Source organism: Glycine max, chromosome 15, assembly GCF_000004515.6.
Source record: "Glycine max cultivar Williams 82 chromosome 15, Glycine_max_v4.0, whole genome shotgun sequence".
In the NCBI taxonomy this organism is placed as follows: Eukaryota; Viridiplantae; Streptophyta; class Magnoliopsida; order Fabales; family Fabaceae; genus Glycine; species Glycine max.
This window is the reverse complement of record NC_038251.2, coordinates 8,041,236-8,048,806: the sequence shown is the minus strand read 5'-3', so window position 1 is coordinate 8,048,806 and position 7,571 is coordinate 8,041,236. Positions and strand designations below refer to the sequence as shown.

Genomic DNA, 7,571 nt, shown 5'->3' with positions numbered 1-7,571 from the left:
AGAGTATATCTTTACATCTAAAATGAATTATGAGAATTAATAAGCAGAATATTGTTTGTGTTAGAATCTTCTCATTATTAATTAAATTTTATCTTTTTTATTTTTTATTTGTTTTTAAGACAACCGAGTTCAGAACTCACATTCTAATATGTTATTTTTGTAGCTGTGATACTTTAGATTTTTAAATTTAAAATTTTAGAAATAACAAACAAGGTAGTTCCGTTGCAAATGAACAGCCTCAAGTTTAGATTGTTACGATCACATCACCTATGGGCTATGGATCAGTGATTCTGTATTGAATAATCTCTAGCCACCATATTCTCTTTCTTATCTTTTTCCTAATTAGTTAGGAGAAAAAAAACTTGAAAATAATAAAATAAGAAAGATATGCTATTTATACAATAATTTATATAATAATATATTTTTATTTGTTTCTATTATATTATTTATTATATCTTATACTTCTTTTTATTTTTTCTCTTTTCTTATAAAATTTGTTATACAATTTAATTTATTGTAGGAATAACATGAAAAAAAGTAATTAATATGTTGAATATAAGGTCCAATTCGTTTGAAATAATATTTTCATTCTTAACTAAAATAATTTTTTGGCCGAAATTTAAATTAATTAACATTTTTTCCCTCCTATGGACCAGAGAATTAAGAAAAAATGTGAAAAGTTTTTGTTTGTCCTTAGTCAATTGTCATTAAAGTTGTTTAAGTGAAACTTACTCTATTATATTATATTTAAGAACTTTGATAATTTTTTAAAACTTTAAGTGAGACTTACTCTATTATATTATATTTAAGAATTTTAATAATTTTTTATTTTAATAGTAAACTCACTAAGAATTTAAGTATGTGATTCATATGTCAATAAAGCATTTGTGCAATGCTGGAAGACTCGTTTTGTCATTTGGATTAAATTTTATCTAGAAATACTTATCATAATTACTAATGGCTTCTACAATTTAGATAAACATATATCTTCATATTTGATACCTTAGTCAGAATTGAGGCTCTATATATGTTGGATTTTCATAAAAATAATTATTAAATATATTATGTCCTTCTTTACAATTTCGATCTATTATCGTTCGTGTACACGTGTGCCTAATAGAATCATTGACTTGCCATTACTTTTACCTCTTAAATATTAAGCTCGTACATTCCTCTCTAGTGTTGTTCATGATTTCCTCTTCCATGATTTGTTGCTATAATATGTTGAAGTTGTCTAAAAGATTTAGACCCATTAGATGGATGATTCAATTGTTTTTTTTAACAAATTTTGATAAGAAGAGCAAATTAGAAAATATTGCATAATTGAATGGCATGCAAATTTTATTTATATAATTTCAAAATAATTACCACTTTATAATGATTAGTTTATAATTACTACCTCAGAAAAACTAATTGTTTAAGTATCTATTATAAAATTAATTAATTAATTAATTTTAATTATTGTAATATTTTTATTTTATAAAATATTTAATAATTTGTTTATTTTTTTCATTTAAAGTATATAGGTTAATTTCAAAATTTATTTTAATTATATTTTTAAAAAGTATTTGTTTTTTACTCCTATAAAAAATAATCCCCTAAATTCTTAGAATTTTTTTTCTAAATATGTTTGATAAAAAAAAAATCTATTTTTTAAAGAGAAAGAAACCAGAAAAAAGCTGGACAAAAACTATTCAATTTAACTTTTTGCATTGTATAGCTTTACCGACGTTTTCATGTGTAGAGTAAAGATAAAATTGATGTCGAGAATAGCAAATTCTGTTGTGGAATAATGAAATCTTTCGGAGCGGATAAGAAGCGATGAGTGTTTCCTTATACGACGAAGGGAAGTTGTGAAACGACACAAGCAAGCTATGAACAGAAGCAGTGTCTGTTCAACGCTATAGAACTCGATCAACACAGTGAAAGGAGAGAGAAAGTGTGAAGAAGAGGAATCATCTGCATCATCGTCATAATCATGTCTTGTTGTTTATCTTGCTGCGCGTCTTTGACCTGTGGTCTCTGCACCTCCACTGCATCTTGCATCTTGCATCTCCCAAAAATCCGCTAGAATCGGTTATGTGGTCTCTTCGGTGTCTCTCTCGTCGTTTCGTGGATCCTCAGAGAAGTTGGAGCACCCCTTTTGGAGAAATTCCCTTGTATTTTCAATTCTCTCCCTAAAGCTTTCAATTTTCATCTTAATTTTCCTTTGGGGTATTTGTCTTCATCACGGGTGAAGTGAGATTAATTGGATTACTCTTAGCTTCCTCATTGGGGTATTTGTGAGGTTGAATTTGACTTCGGGGGCAGCCTCATTTACCACATGTCTAGATGTATGATTCAAGTTATTAGGAGAAAGGTTGAAATTTTTGTCTAAGAGAAACATGTGGAAAAAAAATTATCAAGTGTATGTTTGGTTTGGAAGATATTTTAAGGAGAAATTGTTTTAGTATTATTATAAGGTCTTTTGAACCCCCGCCCCCCCCCCCCACCCCCCAAAAAAGTGGAATGAATTAATGTCTTGCATCCTTGGAAGCCTTTTTCTGTGCTAGCATTTGAGGATTCTTCCCTTTTAACGTGATAGTATATTAATTCTTAAATACAGGGATAGGTGGTACATCCGATACCTACACAACGGAATGGTATCAAGCACAAGCAGTTCTGAGCTTGGGAAATTTCACCATGGTGGTTGGACTGCAAAAATTGTGATCTGGCTTTTGCTTGTGGTCCTTGCATTCTTCCTTCCAGATGCCGTAATATTAGTATATGGTATGTTTTTCAGGCTTTACTTTCTTTCTATCAATTCTTAGTGGCATTGGTGAATATATATGCAGTTCGACTCTTGAATTATTCAGTTCGTGCAGATTGTATTTTTCATTGAAAAGTAGTTTTCAAAGTTCTGGCTATATTTGATGACTCTGAAATTGAATTTAAGATGTTTATACCCCGCCTTCCCCAACACCTATCACAATTTTTGTTTGATTTTCATTTTGATGCATTGAATTGGTTCATTCCAAGGAGAATAAGATTTCCATTGCAATTATTAGAAATGGGTTTAACTCAGTCCTAAAGGCTAGTTCAAAGGAGGAAGATTGGCCAAGTCTTATAAGAAGTATTTTGACCATATTTCTAATTAACGTGAGACATTTTAACACTTTGCCCCCATAGTTTTAAGTCCTGATAGTGGCTGGTTCCAGAAATGCTATGGCAGGATGGCTGCTGTTTTGAAACTTTTTATAGTTTATATAATGTATACTATATACATATAAATTCTCAAAAATGATAAAAATTACTCAAAATTAACAACATTCATAATTAATAATAAAAAGTCATAGGTGTCTTACAACATACAAGTAAATACCAACAAAAGTCAAATACTAGTTTCCTAGATTGGAATCATCAATCATCATCTCTATATCCAAATCATCTTTAAAATTTTCACTAGTATTACAGCTGTAGATTTCATTTTTGGAAATTGAAATCCCAAAAAGCCCTAACTTCTTTGTTAAGAGGACCTTTTTGGAATCAACACAGAGTGCAGCTATATTGCTGCTACGGCCATTATTCAGCCCACTATTTGGTCCACTATGGCTGGCTGCTAAACTAAACCACTCTTCTACAGCAACCCCTCTATTGGGCAGGGGCCACTACGCCACTATAGCAGTGCTATAGCATGCTATTTAAAACCCTGTTTACCCTTATGCCTAAGACTGGACATGGGCAGGTGTTCAGCATCAAGACTGTACAGACTCTGATATTACATAAAAATGGATTGAGTCTAACTCAACCCCAAAAATTAGCTCAAGAGGGGAGGATTGCCCAAGGATTATAAGTAGTATTTTGGTCATATTTGTGGCCAATGTGGGACATCTTAATAGCAACAAACTAATGTCCTTTTCTGGTTTTACTATTGGATGTATGATATCACAAGTTAATATATCAAAAGGATTTTTTTTTCTTAATGTTCTTCATCTTCTTGTAGTGTGGTATATATTGCTGTCTAATTGCATACCCTACCTATATAGAACTGTATGAGAGGTCTGATTTTTGAATGAATTCTCTTTTTAAGAAAAAAAATTTCCCAATGGAAATTAAAGCTTAATTTTAAAACTGACATGTGCATATCTGTAATATTTACAAGATTCATAGCAAAATTTGGGGCTGGCTTGTTTTTATTGATTCAAGTGATAATTTTACTTGACTTTACTCACACTTGGAATGATGCATGGGTTGAGAAAGATGAACAAAAATGGTATGCTGAATGAATCTCCCCCCTCTCTCCCCTCTTATAATTTCTATTTTTCCATTGTTGTTCTAATAATTGTGTTTGTTTAGGTATATTGCTTTACTTGCTGTATCAGTTGGATGCTACATTGCAGCATTTACAGGGTCAGGAATCCTTTTCTTTTGGTTCAACCCTTCCGGATATGATTGTAGCCTCAATATCTTCTTCTTTGTCATGACCATGATTCTTGCTTTTGTGTTTGCAATTATTGCCTTACATCCTCAGGTAAAGACTAGATAAAGCTTTAAGTAATTGAAACTCATTATATTCAATGCTCTTGTGCAATATGAATTGCTAGGTGATGAGAGAACATCTGAGGGCTCTGCAACTTCCAATAATATATTGTATTGTATGCTTAATAAAGTCCTAAAATCCTGTAGCCTTTTGGTGGCTTCCTTGACAATGTAGAAGATGCTTGTGGCTTTCTGCTAGTTTACTGGTAGTCATATCTCAAACTTAAGTTTGGTAGTGGGACACATGATTTCTCTTAGTAAAGGAAAATTATTAATTTTCTGGATGAGTTGTTAAATGACAATTAACAAAAATCTACATATAGCAATGATGCAGTGGTAAAAAGTTGGAAGATGTAGCTTAATGTTGAAGAGGAAATGTCATGAAAGAAACATCATCTGAAAGATAATTCTTTTAATGAATGCCACATATCTTTCTCTTTTATGAACTCACGTCATATTTAGATTTTTCTGTGGTTTTGTGCTTACTATCTTGATATGTATCAAACTAATTAATCCTTAACCCAGAGTAGCTCTCATACCTGCCTCCTTCCTAGCAACATTTGTAGGAATGATTACAAGGTTAAAACTCAACTTTTTTTTTCTCCCTCTCTTTTTTCCTTTTAAATGAAATTCTCTGGATTTTTGGTATTTTGGTATGCTGTTTACGTAAAATTGGAAAATAACAGATATAATCAGTTTTGGTCAGGGATATTACCAGCAGGTAATACCTTGTTAACATATTTATTTATTGGAGTACATTGTAGGACCTAAGAATTGTTTATTAGCATAACTTGTAGACCAAAAGTAGAAATGAGGTCAGCAAATTACTTTGAATAATGCCCTTCTATTCCTCAATTTTATTTGGTGCCTTGGGAATTATATTTGATAGGTTTGTAAAGAAAGTGTGGTACTTGGTTTTGTCCTTGTGGACCTGTGTATTGATTTAGTTTTATTATTGAAAAAATAAATAATAATTGGTGTGCAAAAACAGGTGAATGGGAGCTTGTTGCCTTCTGCTGTGATTTCTCTTTACTGTGCTTATGTGTGCTCTACACGGGGCTTTCTAGTGAACCTCGTGACTATGAGTGCAATGGTCTCAACAAGTCCAGAGCGGTCAGTACAAGTACACTCGTTCTTGGCATGCTAACAACAGTGCTATCGGTGTTGTATTCTGCTCTTCGGGCTGGATAGTCGACCACATTCTTATCACCACAATCTTCACCTAGAATGGGTAATAAAAGATGTTTGAAATCCATTATAATCTCTTATCTCATGATATGTATTTATTTTGAATTGCGAGTTTGATTTAGCTTATTTTTTATACTATACCCTAGTGAGAAATTGAGTCGATAAAAGTTTTGGAAGTCCCGTTGTCTCAATTTGCATGTTACAACATATTTCAGTTGGGAGCAAACCTCTCCTTGAAGAAGCAGAAGAAGGAAAGGCAAAGGAGGAAAAGGAAGCACAACCCGTTATCTATTCGTATTCATTCTTCCACCAAATATTTGCCCTGGCTAGCATGTATTCAGCCATGCTTCTTTCTGGATGGACCAGTACATCTGAGAGCTAAGATCTCATAGATGTTGGTTGGACCTCAGTTTGGGTTCGAATCGGCACCGAGTGGGTCACTGCTGGATTGTATATCTGGATCGTGAATTTGCTTAGCTCTCTCATATTACTGTATTTTATGACATTCTTGTTGGTTGGTGTTTTGGCATTGTAAGTTATGTATGACCTTCAATGTCTACATGTTGGAATGTTGTGTGTTGCTTGCAACACATGATATTATGTATAGATCCCCCCCTTCATGCGAGATGTAATGCATTTTATATCTACCATAGTTTTGCTGTTTGATAACTTTTTTTGTCCAATATAATTAAAATAAAATTGTAACAATTCAATTTTAATACATTGCCGTATAAGATTACATCTTGTTATTCCATTGTACATATTATATTGCATTTTCGAAAGTTTATCTTGTTTTTTAATCATACACACTGCTGAATTAAATCCGTGAATATAAAATTAAATTGGTAGTTTTTGGTCGAGCTCTTTTTGTACTTTTCCTTTCTATTTAATTAAGGAGTATATGGTCTTCTAAAATAAAATTTAAATAAAGGAACTTATGGTTCATTGCAGATTCCGTGGATTTAAACTAAAGTCCACTATGTTATGTTTGATTTACTTGCCGAGACACTTCGAGGTCCTCACCAAAATGTCAGTAATAATATATCAACTTAAAAATGTCGTGGTTTGGAACTTCCTTTTAGGCGCATATAATAATTCCTGACCAAAGTTTGAAATGCCAGAGTTGGTTGTTAATTGCAAATAAACATCATTAAGATAAAAAGAATCGTGGCATCACCAGTAAATGTTCTACATTCTTTTTTTTTTCTTTAAACAATGGAAATGTTTCTATTCAAATAAATCTAACCAAACTAGGAATGCCCGACAAATTAATTTTCAACGAAAATGAAATGGTATCTTGGTTCTTGGCATTCATTATTTAGACCTTTGTTCAAGTTGAAACGTTTAAAATGGCTAATTCGGGACTCACTTTTCACACATGAATGGTCTGTCTAGATTAAAAAACGATGTCACAAACAAAGCCAAATAATCACAATCACGATCTTAGAACATCCCTTTTAGAGCTTTCACCGCCCCACACTTTAGTGGCATTGCTCCATTTACCTGATCTTATGTGCCTTTGCATTTATAGCCACCGCGCATACCAAATCAAAATAATATCATTCACAAACCCGTGGCTGAATACTATATTTGAAAATTGCAACAAACGGACATAACACGCTCTTCATCACAAATATCACTATCACTTTGAACCTCCCATCATAGTCAAGAATCATCATGAATAAATTTCTCAACCACCCGTCATTCCTTACCAAGCATTGAAAACAATCTCTAAGGATGGTGGATTGAAATGAAATGTAAGTAAATTGAAATGAAAGTTTTAAATTAAAATAAAGTGTAAATGTGTGACTCCCAACTCATTTTACTATTTAGTTCACTTCTTTTTCACTCTCAGCCAACGAACA

General features: G+C 32.3%; 1 pseudogene across 1 annotated transcript; it reads left to right on the top strand.

The window, feature by feature from the left end:
- The first annotated feature begins 1,719 nt into the window (after positions 1 to 1,719).
- Positions 1,720 to 6,331, top strand: LOC100783757 (probable serine incorporator; annotated as a pseudogene). Its single transcript, XR_001385183.3, has 6 exons — positions 1,720 to 2,159; positions 2,606 to 2,769; positions 4,141 to 4,252; positions 4,336 to 4,510; positions 5,510 to 5,749; positions 5,922 to 6,331. The product of XR_001385183.3 is annotated as a probable serine incorporator (transcript).
- The last annotated feature ends 1,240 nt before the right edge of the window (positions 6,332 to 7,571 follow it).